The sequence below is a fragment of the Apium graveolens genome, chromosome 9 (genome assembly GCF_009905375.1).
Source record: "Apium graveolens cultivar Ventura chromosome 9, ASM990537v1, whole genome shotgun sequence".
Classification (NCBI taxonomy): domain Eukaryota; kingdom Viridiplantae; phylum Streptophyta; class Magnoliopsida; order Apiales; family Apiaceae; genus Apium; species Apium graveolens.
The window spans coordinates 97370549-97385724 of NC_133655.1; the positions used below are offsets into that span (position 1 = coordinate 97370549).

Here is a 15176-nt window from a genome sequence, read left to right on the forward strand (position 1 = left end):
TTATTTCCAATCATGTCAGAGAATATAGCCATCATACATCTCTGAAAAGTGGTCGGGGCGCCACATAACCCAAACAAAACTCTGCGAAAAGCAAACGTGCCAAATGGACAAGTGAAGGTAGTCTTTTCCTGATCCTCTGGTGCAATACAAATCTGATTATACCCGGAATAACCATCCAGAAGACAAAAATACTCATGACCCGCCAATCTGTCAAGCATCTGATCAATAAATGGAAGAGGGAAGTGATCCTTCCTTGTGGCTTTGTTCAATTTTCTATAATCCATGCATACTCTCCATCCGGTAACTGTTCGAGTAGGGATGAGCTCATTCTTTTCATTTGCGACCACAGTGATACCTCCTTTCTTAGGTACACATTGTACGGGGCTCACCCACGAGCTGTCAGAAATAGGATAAATGATGCATGCATCTAGCCATTTCAGAATTTCTTTCTTCACCACCTCCTTCATGATGGGATTCAGACTTCGCTGTTGTTCCACAGTTGGCTTACTACCTTCCTCTAGCAAAATTTTATGCATACAATATGAAGGACTTATCCCCTTGATGTCTGCTATGGTCCATCCTATAGCCGATTTGAATTCTCTCAAAATCCTTAAGAGCTTGTCTTCCTCACTACCTGAAAGGTCAGATGAAATAATAACAGGTAACGTAGATGAATCACCTAAAAAAGCATACCTCAAGTGTTCAGGTAATGGCTTGAGCTCCAAGGTAGGTGCTTCCTCTATTGATGGTTTGAGCTTCCCTTCAGCATTCTTAAGGTCAGAAGTACCAAGAGATTCAAATGGTATGTCCAGCTTTCGCTTCTAGGGAGAAGCGTACAGATATTGTAATTGCTCGTTGCCATCTTCATCATCGCTGTCAAAATCCCCCACTAAGGCCTTTTCCAATGCATCAGACATTAGCATGCGATCGAGTTCCGAAGTAACCGCAGAATCAATCACATCCAATTTTAAGCACTCCTCATCTTCTGTAGGGAATTTCATTGCCTTGAATACGTTGAAGGTCATATCCTGATCTTGGACCCGCATAGTAAGTTCCCCTTTTTGCACATCTATTAAGGTACGGCCAGTAACCAAGAAAGGCCTTCCCAAGATTATGGGAATCTTCTTATCTTCCTCAAAATCCAGAATAACAAAATCTGCAGGAAAGAAGAGCTTATCCACCTTGACGAGCACATCCTCAACTATGCCCCTTGGGTAAGTAATGGAACGGTCAGCCAATTGTAGCGACATGTATGTGGGTTTTGGATCAGGCAGATCCAGCTTTTTAAAGATCGACAACGGCATCAGATTAATGCTTGCTCCCAAATCACAAAGGCACTTGTCAAAAGTCAGTTTGCCAATGGTGCAAGGAATGGTGAAGCTTCCTGGATCTTTCAGTTTTGGTGGTAACTTTTGCTGCTGAACAGCGCTGCATTCTTCCGTGAGAGCAACGGTTTCAAGGTCATCCAGTTTCACCTTCCTTGAAAGAATAGTCTTCATAAACTTCGCATAACTAGGCATTTGTTCCAGAGCCTCAGCGAAAGGTATATTGATGTGAAGTTTCTTGAACACCTCCAGAAACTTTCCGAACTGTCTATCCAGCTTTTGTTGCTGCAATCTCTTAGGAAAAGGTGGTGGAGGATAAAGCTGTTTCTCCCCTGTATTAGCCTCAGGCAGAGTGTGTTCAACAGTAGTCTTCCTTGGTTCCGCCGCTTTCTCCTTTTGCTTAGATTCTTCATCTCTAATTTCAGATTCTACTTCTTTTGCCTTTTCAGCATCAGCCACTTTTCCAGACCTTAAGGTAATAGCCTTGACTTGCTCTTTAGCTTCCTTCCTGCCTGGTACTTCCGTGTCACTGGGAAGAGTGTCAGGTTGACGATTGAGCACTACATTGGCTAATTGACCGATTTGATTTTCCAAGGTCTTGATAGAAACCGCCTGACTCTTGCACAACAGCTTAAGTTCCTCAAAATCAGCACTAGTAGGTGCAACTGTACTTCCCTGTTGAGGATATGATTGCCTTGTAACATACTGCTGTGGTTGCTGAAATCCGGGTGGGTTAAACTGTTTACTCACTCCTTGCTGATATGGTGGCTGAATAGCATTCTGATTATTCCCCCAGCTGAAATTTGGATGATTTCTGTTGTTAGGATGATAGGTCGCTGGCACAGGCTGCTGTTGTTGCTGATAATTATTCACATACTGAACAGATTCGTTGATAAGAGAACACTGATCCGTAGCATGAGAACCTGCACAAAGCTCACAAACCATAGCTATTTGATTAACTCCATATGTAGCCAGAGAATCAACCTTCATTGATAGCGCTTGGAGCTGGGCTGCAATAGCGGTGGCTGCATCAACTTCCAGAATACCTGCTACCTTGCCTGACGTCATCCTCTGAGTTGGGTTTTGATGCTCATTCGCAGCCATCATCTCTATAAGATTATACGCCTCAGTATAGCTTTTAGCCCATAAGGCGCCTCCAGCTGCTGCATCGAGCATGGGCCGAGATTGGGCCCCCAAACCATTATAGAAACCAGTGATCACCATCCAATCCGGCATTCCATGATGTGGACATTTTCTCAACATTTCCTTGTAGCGTTCCCAAGCCTCGCACATAAACTCTGTAGGTTGCTGCGCAAACTGAGTAAGAGCACTCCTCATAGCAGCAGTCTTTGCCATCGGATAAAACTTCACCAGAAACTTTTGCGCAAGATCTTGCCATGTAGTGATGGACCCAGCTGGTTCAGAATGTAACCAGTCTTTAGCCTTGTCCCTCAGTGAGAATGGGAAAAGCCTCAACTTGATAGCCTCATCAGTTACGCCATTATACTTAAAAGTGCTGCAGATCTCGACAAAATTCCTTATGTGCATGTTGGGGTCTTCAGTTGCCGCTCCTCCAAAAGAAACAGAATTCTGCACCATCTGAATAGTGCCCGGCTTGATTTCAAAGGTGTTAGCTTGAATAGCCGGATGAAGGATGCTTGACTGAATGTCATCAATTTTGGGTCGAGAAAAATCCATAAGAGCTGGATCGGCTTGAACAATACGATCTCCCATGTTTACTGGTTCTTTCTGCTCAGTTCCTGAATCCGAATCCTCAAAATCTAACTTCTCCGGAGTATCAAGAACTTCGTCTGTCTCCTCAGCTGTATCTAAAGTCCTCTTGCGAGCACGAGAACGAGTTTGCATAAACGCTTGCTAAAGTACCTGAAACACAACCGGAAAAAATAAGTAACTACTATGTCCTAATCACTGAGTCCTAATGACCAATGATGGTAAGTACATAAACTAAACAAATACGCTGAGTCCCCGGCAGCGGCGCCAAAAACTTGTTAGGGCGAAAACACGCGCTAATATTCACGCAAGTATACGCGTTCGCAAGTAATATAGAATATTTTCTAGTTCGTTCCCTCAGAGACTCAGACTAAATTATTGTCTAATTAACTCACTCACCAATGTATGATTACTTCTCAATGTTAAGACACTAACACTTAAAATTGTTGATTAAATATTAACTACAATTAACTACTTAATTAACCACTTAACTAACACTTCAATTTATCAATAATAAAATACTCATGAGATCACAACTTCATTATTACTTCCTTCTACAGCCATTGTTATTACCTTTAGCATGTGACAGTGATGATATTAATCGAATAACACGAAACTGATAAAAGCCAACTTTCATTGTACTAATACCATTCTACCAAGCATCCACAATTAAGATAGAAGTTGAATAGTTATCAATTATGTTGAGTTCCTATATGTCTACAGAAATTGACAACACAACGATTTAAGCACAAGTTATTCCTTTTGATTACATAGGGCAAATAAAACTGTTAGAGTTGCCCACTAATCATGCACAACATACATGAACCTATGCTAGCATGGCAAGTTCTAAATCTCAAGATCCACCGTCGCTTCACAAGAGATTAACACCCTATCTTATATGTTCGCGACGCACATAAGACGAATACGCACAACCAATACTAGATATCATACCATCATCACACACTAAAGTATTAAACAATTAACTAAAGAATTCCATAATAAATCCGTTGCAACCCCATGATCACAATTAGCCCATAATAGCACTTATCGTCGTCATGGGTTCATATGAAATCATGATAAACAAACACAAGAAAATAATAACTAAACTAATTATATTAAAACAGAGTACGTCACAAGAATAAATAAGTTCAAAGTAAGAAAACTAGCATCCAACGTTACAACGAAACAAGAATCACAAGAATATATGCTTCCTCTTCGTTGCAGTGTGCTAAATCGGTCTTCTTCCTTATCTCCTTCGCTCCTTGCGTAAAAACACAATCTTCTTTTTATCCACACTTGTGAAAATGTCTCAAATCTACTTATATAATAGTCCCATAAAACTCAGATTACATAGAAGTGGAAACCAAACAGAAGTAGAAGTCCTAAAATAATTTGTCTTTTTTCCCGACCCTGCGCGGCCCGCTCAGCATAGCTGAGCGGGCGCTCAGCTTGCTGCGCGGCCGCTCAGCAATGTTGAGCGGGCGCTCAGACCTCTACTGGAAAAAAATGATTTTGCTCCGTTTCTTCGCCGTAATCTGCCCGTTTCTTTCCTCTCGCAATGGTGAACACATGCCAAGGCTTATTCTTGATGATTCCTCCCCCGAAATGCAACTAAAACCCTGAAATGCATAAACACTAGAAAAACGCATCAAATACACAAAATACTTGATTTCAAGACACCAATTTAAGTCATTTTAAGACGTTCTAAGTGGTATAAAATGCCACTTATCATTTACACTAGAGAGACTGTATGGCATTCTAAAGACTTATGAGCTTGAAATAGAGCAAGATGAAAGAATGGAGAAAGGAAGAAAGAAATGAGGATCCATTGCACTGGTTGCTAAGTTAGAGAAAGAGAAGGAGATGAAGATAGAAGCTGTGGAGTCCACTTCAAAGGTCTGTGAAAACAAGGGCAAGGGGCTGGTAGCAGAAAATGAAGATTCTTTGAGCCAATATGACATAGATGATATTGATGAACATCTTGCATTTCTTTCCAGGAGATTTGCCAAGCTCAAGTTTAAGAAGAACTTTGGAGCAGCTAAGCCAAATAGAAACATGGTGGATAAATCAAAATTCGAGTGTTTCAAATGTGGCTTGGCAGGGCACTTTGCAAGTGAGTGTAGAAAGTCAGATTCCAGCAAGAAGAAGTTTGAGCCTGTGGATTATAAACAAAAGTATTTTGAGTTGCTCAAACAGAAGGAAAAAGCTTTTATTACACAAGAAAATGACTGGGCAGCAGATGGTTTGGATGAGGATGAAAATGTCAGCTATGTCAATCTAGCCCTAATGGCCAAGTCTAATGAAACAGAGACAAGTTCTTCGAGTAATCAGGTAATCACCATTAACCTTGCACATTTATCTAATGCTGAGTGTAATGATGCAATAAATGACATGTCTACAGAATTATATTATTTGCGTGTTACACTTAAGTCCCTCACTAAGGAAAATGCTAAAATCAAAGAAAACAATTTGTTTTTAAGTGAGAGGAATAATGTGCTAGAGTCTCAGTTTATGGAATTTGAAAAATTGAGAATAGAATGTAAGATTGATAAGGAGGAATTAACTGAGTCCTTGGAGAAAGAAGAAATTTTGAAGAAGCAGCTTCATCGTGAACAAGAGGTGATTAAGGCATGGAAATCATCTAGAGATGTCCATGCTCAAATCACCAAAGTTCAAGGTATTGAGTCCTTCTGTGATGCAGCCTGGAAAAAGAGTAAAGAGAAGCTGGAATCCAATTTGGATGAAGGATTTCTAACAGATGTAGACTCGACGGATGATGAGAGTCATCCGTCGGATAATCAAAAAGGTTATCCGTCGAGTGACATAAATCCTCATCCTTCGGCAAGTTAAATGAAAAATATGGATCAGTTTCCAAAAACTTTATTTCAGGAGAATCAAGTCAAGTGAAGAAGGAGAAGAAAGTGAATGTTGGTCATCTGTCCATCAAGCAATTGAATGACAGACTAGAAAAGATTGAGGTTAAAACATAGGCTAAAAAGAAAAACAATAGAAATGGGAAAGTAGGGATTAATAAACATAACAACTACACACCTGATAAGTATGCTCCAAGAAAAATCTATGTTAAGTGTGGAAGTGTTAATCATCTGTCCGTTAATTGCAAAATTGCCATGCCTACTTCCATGACTGTACCACCTTCTTTTCCCAACATGAGTGTTATGCCTTCTATGCCTATGAATGTTATGTCTGCACAGAATATGAATGCACAATTTGCTAATATGTCATTTGCACCTAATCCTTATTATGTTGCATTTAGTATGCCTCAAATGCCACTTAGCATGCTCTACTGGAATAACATATTTGCATATAGCATGCCATTTCATGTTAATCAAAATGTGCATGATAATTCTGTTTTAATGAATGGTTTCAAAGGTCCAACTCAAATGACTAAGGATGAATCTGATATCCCGAAGTCAAATAAGATCAAACCTAAGAAATAAAAGAAGAAAGCTAACAAGGCTGGACCCAAGGAGACTTGGGTACCAAAATCAACTTGATTTGATTTTAATGTGTACAGGGAAACATAAAGAATCTGTGGTACTTGGATAGTGGTTGTTCAAGACACATGACTGGAGATTCTACCCTGCTCACAGAGTTCAAGGAAAGAGCTGGCCCAAGTATTACTTTTGGAGATGACAGCAAGGGTTATACTGTGGGATATGGCTTGATTTCAAAAGACAATGTCATCATTGAGGAGGTTGCTTTAGTGGATGGTCTCAAGCACAATTTGTTGAGTATCAGCCAGCTTTGTGATAAAGGCAACTCAGTAACCTTCAACTCAGAAGCCTGTGTTGTGACCAACAAGAGGAGCAACAAAGTGGTTCTCACTGGTGTGAGAAAAGAAAATGTGTACCTAGCTGACTTCAACTCATCAAATACAGAATTTGTTACTTGTCTTCTCAGCAAAGCAAGTCAGGATGAAAGTTGATTATGGCACAAGAAGCTATCCCATCTAAACTTCAAGACCATGAATGAGCTTGTAAAGAAAGTACTGGTTAGAGGTATTCCTCAAGTGGAGTTTTCTAAGGATGGACTATGTGATACTTGCCAAAAGGGAAAGCAAATCAAAGCATCATTCAGAAAGAAGCTTGATTCAACAATTGAAGAACCTTTACAACTGCTACACATGGATTTGTTTGGACCAGTCAATGTGTTGTCCATCTCAAGGAAAAGATTTTGCCTAGTAATTACAGATGATTTCTTAAAGTTCTCTTGGACATATTTCCTAAAGTCTAAAGATGAGGCTAGTGAAATCATCATCAATCACATAAGGCAAGTCAACAATCATCCTGATTTCAAAGTTAAAAAAATCAGGAGTGACAATGGAACTGAGTTTAAGAATTCTGTCATGAGAGCATTTTATGAAGAGAATGAGATTATGCATGAGTTTTCAGCAGCAAGAACTCCGCAATAAAATGGAGTAGTAGAAAGGAAGAACAGATCACTTATTGAAGCTGCAAGGACAATGCTTGAAGAATAAAGTTACCAACATACTTCTGGGCTGAAGCTATAAATACTGCATGCTACACTCAGAATATTTCTTTGGTTAATCAAGCAAAATGCATGACTCCCTACCAATTGTTCAAGAACAAGAAGCCAACTCTAAATTTTCTTCATGTCTTTGGCTGCAAATGTTATATCTTAAGAAATCAAACTGATCAAAATGGGAAGTTTGATGCTAAAGCTGATGAAGGAATTTTTGTTGGATATGTTGTTGGTAAAGCATACAGAGTCTACAATCTGAGAACCAACATTGTTATGGAATCAATACATGTTGTGTTTGATGATAAAAAGATTGAAGGACTACAAGATGGAGATTACCATGAGAGTCTCAAATTTGACAATTTGGAGATGGTTAGTGATGAAAGTGATCAAGAAACTACAACTAAGGATAGTGCAGAAAAATCTACAACCAATGAAGCTAATAACTCAACATCCATCGAGTTACAAAATACTTTATCCGTTGACAGACAATCTGCATCATCCATCGGGAGACAATCAGCTTCATCCGTCGGGTCATCAAAAGAAGCTGAAAGTCAGAATAGATCACTTATAGAAAGTCCCTCTTTCTCAAATCATAGATTTACAAACTCAGGGGGAGTTTCTAACAATCAAAACTCAATCACACATCAAGACAACAATGAGGCCTCTTCATCTAGAGCTAATCTACCTCATCAAAGAAAATGGACAAAGGATCACCCCTTTGAGCTCATCATTGATGATGTATCTTCTAGAGTTCAAACAAGGAGAGCAACTCAAGAAGAATGCCTATATAGCAGTTTCCTATTTAAGGAAGAACTAAAGAAGGTAGAAGAAACTTTGTTGGATCCTGATTGGATTTTAGCTATGCAGGAGGAGCTAAACCAATTTGAAAGGAACAATGTTTGGAATCTGGTACCCAAGCCTAAAGGAAAGAATCCAATAGACACCAAATGGGTATTCAGAAACAAGATGGATGAAAATGGCATAGTAGTCAGGAACAAAGCTAGATTGGTTGCTAAGGGCTACTGTCAACAAGAAGGAATAGATTTTGATGAAACCTTTGCTCCTGTTGCAAGACTTGAAGCCATCAGAATCTTCTTAGCCTATGCAGCTCATGCCAACTTCAAGGTCTATCAAATGGATGTCAAGAGTGCTTTTTTTAATGGAGATTTGGAGGAGGAAGTCTATGTAAGTCAGCCTCCTGGTTCTGAAGATCCAAATCTACCTGATCATGTATACTATCTTTTGAAAACACTCTATGGATTGAAGCAAGCACCTAGAGCCTGGTATGACACTTTGTCAAAGTTTTTTTTAGAGAATCACTTCACTAGATGTACTGTAGACAAAACTTTATTCTTTTAAAATGTTAATGGCTCTAGCATACTTGTTCAAATTTATGTAGATGACATTATCTTTGGCTCTACAGATGAAAAAACTTTGCAAAAAGTTTGCCAAATTGATGCAAAGTATGTATGAAATAAGCATGATGGGAGAACTAACTTACTTTCTTGGTTTGCAAGTTAAGCAAGTTAGTGATGGAATATTCATTAGTCAAACTAAATACATTTATGATCTTTTAAAGAAGTTTGAACTAATGGATTGCACATCTGCAAAAACTCCCATGGCCATTGCAACTAAACTTGAATTAAACACTACTGAAAAGTCTGTGGATATTTCAAGTTATAGAGGCATGGTTGGCTCACTTCTTTACTTAAAACCTAGTAGGCCAGATATAATGTTTGCTACATATCTTTGTGCTAGATTTCAGGCTGATCCTAGAGAATCTCATTTAATTGCTATTAAGAGAATTTTCAGATATCTCAAAGGTACATCAAAACTTGGCATTTGGTACCCTAGAGATTCTGGTTTTGATCTAACTGGTTATTCAGATGCAGATTATGCAGGTTGTAGAATTGATAGAAAAAGTACAATAGGAACCTGTCAATTTCTAGAAAACAAGCTTGTGTCCTGGTTCAATAAAAAGTAAAATTCAGTTTCTACATCTACAGCAGAAGATGAATATATTGCTGCTGGCAGTTGCTGTGCATAGATTTTGTGGATGAAAAACCAATTGCTAGACTATGGTCTGCAAGTGGAAAGAATTCCTATTTTCTGTGATAACACAAGTGCAATTGTCATCACTGAGAATCCAGTACAGCATTCAAGAACAAAGCACATAGACATCAAGTACCACTTCATAAGGGAACATGTAATAAATGGTATTGTGGAACTACATTTTGTTCCAAGTGAAAAATAGCTTGCAGATATATTTACCAAGCCACTGGATGAATCCACCTTTTCAAGGTCGGTAAGTGAGTTAGGTATGCTTAATTACTCTTGAATCTTTTCAGATATTTTGCAAGTTGTAATGCTGCCAGAAATTTAATTGATTTTTCAGTCCTGGATGAAGTTTTGGCTAAGTCAAAATTTACATCCCGACGGATGATCATTATCCATCGAGTTCGATCATCCGTCGGAATACAATTTGTTAATAAAATCAATTATTTTTCTGGAATTTTTATAAATCGACGGATAACTATTTATCCTCATCCGTCGAATTGTCTAAATCCTAGCCGTTAATTTTCTGAACATTATCCATCGAGTATACTTACAGTTTGTAAGCATAACACAACGGATAATTGATTGAATTTTTACAATCTATCTTTTTAAACGGCTATTTTGGGCAATTTTTATTGGTCACTTTATTTTACTTTATTATTTTTTACAGTTATTTTTTTGTGTATAAAAGCAGAATTCTTTTTAATTTCGTTTCTTTTATCATTCTCAATTCATCTGCTCTAACTTCTTTCTTTCTCAAAAGCAATTACCCTCTCTCTCTGCAATTTTTACTCTCTAACAATAGCACCAATCGTCAAAATCATGTCTCAAACTGGCTTCATCTATGAGAAGAACATTTTCACGGCTCTAGTAAACAAGGGGATTCAACAGTCTGGCGACTACCACAAAATGATGGATTTTGTGCAAGGTTGTAAGCTCAAATATGTCATGCTAGAGTCTCCCACTATCTACTATGAGGTTGTGGAGGAAATATGGACGACTGCAGTGTACAACTCAACTGACAAGACCATCACTTTCACTATTAAAGGTAAGGAATTATGTGTTAATAGTGACATTGTTAAAGCATGTTTTAGGATTCCTGATAATACTGTCTCTACTCCATACACAGACACTGATATTGTTAACATGTTAAACTCCATGGATTATGCACTCACCATCTCTAAATTAAATGAAATTAGGAGATTGGGTCTTAGGAAAGAATGGAGTTTTCTGTGTGATGTAGTTACTAAAGTATTTTCTGGAAAAATTAGCAATTTTGATTCAGTTAATATCTCCATGCTCAACATGCTTTACATGCTAGTAACTGATAAATACTTGAATTTTAGTGATCTAGTCTTGTTTGGGTTTAATTTAGGAGAGCTTAATAAGAGGGGTAAGAGTGTTTATTATGCTAGATTTTTCATGATGCTTGCTAACCACCTCTCTGAGGACATTGGGCTTGAGAACCCAACCAACAAATTAAACTGTTGGGTTCAAGAGAGAAGAATTATTGCAGATCTCAATAGAGCAGATCACCACAAAGAGGTGTCACTCTTCTACTTTCCAGTAAGTGAGGTAATTTCAACTGTCCCTACTCTTCCAACCTCAAACACTTCTCTACCTTCTAGTGTAGCAGTGGCATCTGTGTCAATGACCAGACAGATGCCTACCCAAGCTACCAAAACCAAAGTTTCAAAACCAAAGACAAAGAAAGCCCCCTCTGGTGTCTCTCAAAAGATGCCAATTGTAAAATACACTAAACACAAAGAGGGGAGTGTGAAGGTGGGAAAGACAAGTGAGGGACAGTGTGAAAATCAAAGAAGCCCTAAGGATAAGGATGGTGAGCATAGTGTACCCAAACCAAGCCACACCACAGTTTCCCAACAAACTGTGGTTGTTAATAAGGATAAAATCTCAATTCTAGTTTCATCCTCCCAAAAGGATGTAACTATTGAAACAACCTCTCAACCAGGAGCACGGAACAAAAGGGGTAGGGACACAAGTTCACCACAAACCTACACAAGAAAGAAGAAAACTAAAACCCTTGGGGATGCACAGGGTACACACACAGTGCAAACTGGAGCTAAAGACCCAGTCACTGCACCATCCCAAAGTCAAATTGATGTGGCTCCAACAAATGTGGAGTCACAGCCAAAATCTGTACAAATTGAAACACCTCAAACACCAAATTCTCCCACACACTCTTTGGATGTTGACATGATTCAAACATCACAACCATATTCTCCATCTTTAACTCTGTTGGAGAAGTCAAAAATCCATGCAAGTGAGCATCATCTTCTAGATGATTTGTTGGCTCACTTGCCATTTCTTTCTGAGACTGTTGAGACATCTGTGCCAAAATTTTCATCAATCTGCACAGAGTCCACAATAGTCTCCACTCCAAACTCATTCATTTCTACTCACTCGATGGATATTGTTCATCCGTCGAGTAGTGATTGTATCCCGACGGATATGCCTAACAGCAGTTATCCGTCGGATAGTCAAATTACTAACCCGATGGATATTTCTCATCCGTCGGGTGTCTCTGCACAACTCCAAAGTTCAACTATAGTTACAAGTGCAGATGACCTAGTAATTGTGCAATCACTATTAGGATTGAGGGAAGGTAGTGATTTGAGTGAGAGTCTGGGTTGCTCCCAGGAAAAAGGAGAGAAAAAGAGTGATCCAATGTAGTCCATTTTTTCAGGACTGGCAAAAGTGAGTGTGAGGAGTCCCACCTTAGATGGTGAAGGTGAGGGTGTGAGGGTGGGGAGCCAAGGTGAGAACTTGATGCAAGAAAAGAGAGATAATGAGAGAAATACAGGTACTGGAGATATAAGGGTGGATGTCATTGTAAGTGAGTTAATGAATGTCCAGGATGCAGACAGGGAGGGACTATCTCAGCAAACTCAAGCTGTTATAGATTCCACCTCCTTAGATGCTGAGACATTTACTCACCCTGTTCCAGCCTATCAACTTCTAGCTGGAAAGGGCAATGACAATGCAGAAAGGATGCTCAATTAGGTGCACACCACACAGTCCATGCAAAGATCTAAGGATGTCATCACAGCTTTGCCCTCAACAGCTGGTGATGTTGATTATGAGACTGGTGGCTCAGAAGAATTCTTTGGAGGTGAGGGTGGAGATAGTGAAGAAGAGTCATTGGACATAGGGTGAGAAGTAGGCCCTAGTTCCAGATCAGGTATGCCATCTTGGGCATTTTCAAAGCAGTGTGATGAACATTATTTCAAGACAACCCTGATTCAACTTATAAATCAGACACATTCTACTCTTCAAACCACAATAAATGTCAGCACCAAGAAGCTCCTTCAAGCACACCATGCTTCTCTGCAACTACAACAAATCCATGGTCTTCAACATACTCAAGATGTCAACACTATCAAAGGTGATATTGATCAAATGAAAAGTGACATTTCTGAAAGGTTGGACTCTAAACTTCCAGAAGCTACAATATTTGACATTAAGAGACAACTCAGGAAAAATTCTGATCTTGCCACAAAGATAGATGCCTTGGATACAAGAATGACAGCAATGGAAGCCTCTCTCACAGCAATTCATCTCCACCAAGCACAACACAAACAGACTTGCTTTAGAAACAGGTGGTTGCATAGAGCTCCTCCTCTACTCAGCTTGATGATAACAAAAAGGGGGAGAACGAGAGCTCTAGGAGTGAGGGGGAGCAAAAAGTGCTTAACATTCAAGTGAGGAAAGCAATTGTACTTTCACAAAGCCACCAGTTAAAGATAACATTGATCTAATAAATGAAGCAACAACCATTTTAAGAGCAGCTGAGAAGAAGCAGTTTAGTACATTCAACTGGGAGAAAATTGATGAGGATATTCAAAAGAAATTTGGTCTAGCAAAGAAGCCAGAATAATCAGTCATTCATCACTCTCAAGTCAGGCAAATTTCTTTGAATGATATGAGCATGAACTCTCTGGAAAGAGGCCAGACATTCTGCATCAAATCCCCAAAGGAAGATCTAATCATGAAGCCAAAGGTGAACTACCCAAATTCTTCACTAAAGAACCCTTTGGACACAGTGTATGAGACACCAAAGCCTGATGAGAAGAAACTGTTGTCAAGATCTATTGCATTCTACAAGGATCCAGCTGATTCAGCATTGAAAAGGAGAATTGCCAAGGTTTTCAGAAATGGTAAGGAAATTTGTGTGGTGGCTGGACACCCTCAATTTGCTGAAGCAAAAAGGGAAGAAAAGGCAAGATTGAAGTAAGAAAAGAAGCAAACTGTTCTAGATGCTAAAAAGCTCAAACAGAAGAAAGGGCAAGCTGCTATCTTGGCCAAGTTGCAAGCTGTGAAACTCACACAACAAATTTCTGCACAACCATCTGTAATTGCTAAATCTCAAGATCAAGTAATGCAAGATGAACCTCCACAGACAAAGAAACCAAGGTACAAACAAAGAATCAAGAGAAAATTGGATTTCAGTGATGAGGAAATGAAAGAATACTTTCCCAAAGAGTCTACTTCTACAACAACTCAAACATCCATGCCCTTTGTGGCACATGAAGAATTCAAGATAGATACATCCAAGAATTTCCATGGTGAACCTATCATTCCAAAGGATGAGCCAATAGACTGGGATAGTCTACCAATTCCTGAACTCAATCTACCTCATTTCATGAAGCCAAAGAAGACAAAGACCAGAGCAGTCAAGAAAGTAAAGCCCTCAACTATCTGATCCAAGTCCCTAACCAAAGCTCAAACCAAGGTCAACAAGGGAGATATCATGTATATCTGTGACATCAAGGAATTCTCTGATCTAAACCTCTATCTAGATGAACTGGAAGAAGTTAGAGGGATTGATGCTTACAGGATTCTACCTGAAAGGTTAGTATTCAAGTACAAGAGAGGAAAAGAGATATCATGGCCACTTCACAGGATTATTCAAGAGAGCCAATCTGTACTGATAAAAGTTTATTCATCCTTCAAAAAGAAAGATTAGTTCTAAAGAAGATTGAAGAACTGAGGAGTATTAGAGCCAAAGATGCACTCCCAAAGACTCTAACTATTCCTTACACATGGAGTAGAGTGCATCTAAGGCCCTACTGGCTGATGGAATTCATGGATAATAAGGGAGTTAGAAGATTCTTCAGATTAGAGGACCAATTGAGCATCTCTAGCGATGAGACTCTTCTGGAAATGCAAGGAATGCTAGATCTCTCAGAATCTGATGAACTTGAATTCCACAGACAGCTCCAAAATCAAATAGAAGAAAACAACAGGAGGCTTGGGAAGAAATCCAGACAAACAAGGGTATATTGTTATCATCAAGTTTCTCTTAATTTATGGCTACAATTCTAGTAGGCATAAATTGGGGGAGATTTTTGGGAATATATTGTGAACTTGATGATTACATTAACAAAACACCTTAGTAGATTTAACTTGTTGAAAAATATAGCACTCGACCGATGATCAAATATAGTCTCGACGGATAACTCAATATAGTCCCGACGGATGATGATTTGACATCCATCGAGTGAGTAGCTTATGTAACAATAAGTATTGTAACACTTTTCT

The 15176-nt window shown here is 39.0% G+C and overlaps 1 non-coding gene across 1 annotated transcript; it reads left to right on the forward strand.

The window, feature by feature from the left end:
- The first annotated feature begins 2559 nt into the window (after positions 1-2559).
- Positions 2560-2666, forward strand: LOC141688043 (small nucleolar RNA R71). Its single transcript, XR_012561512.1, has one exon. It is a non-coding gene; the product is annotated as a small nucleolar RNA R71 (small nucleolar RNA).
- Positions 2667-15176: the final 12510 nt, after the last annotated feature.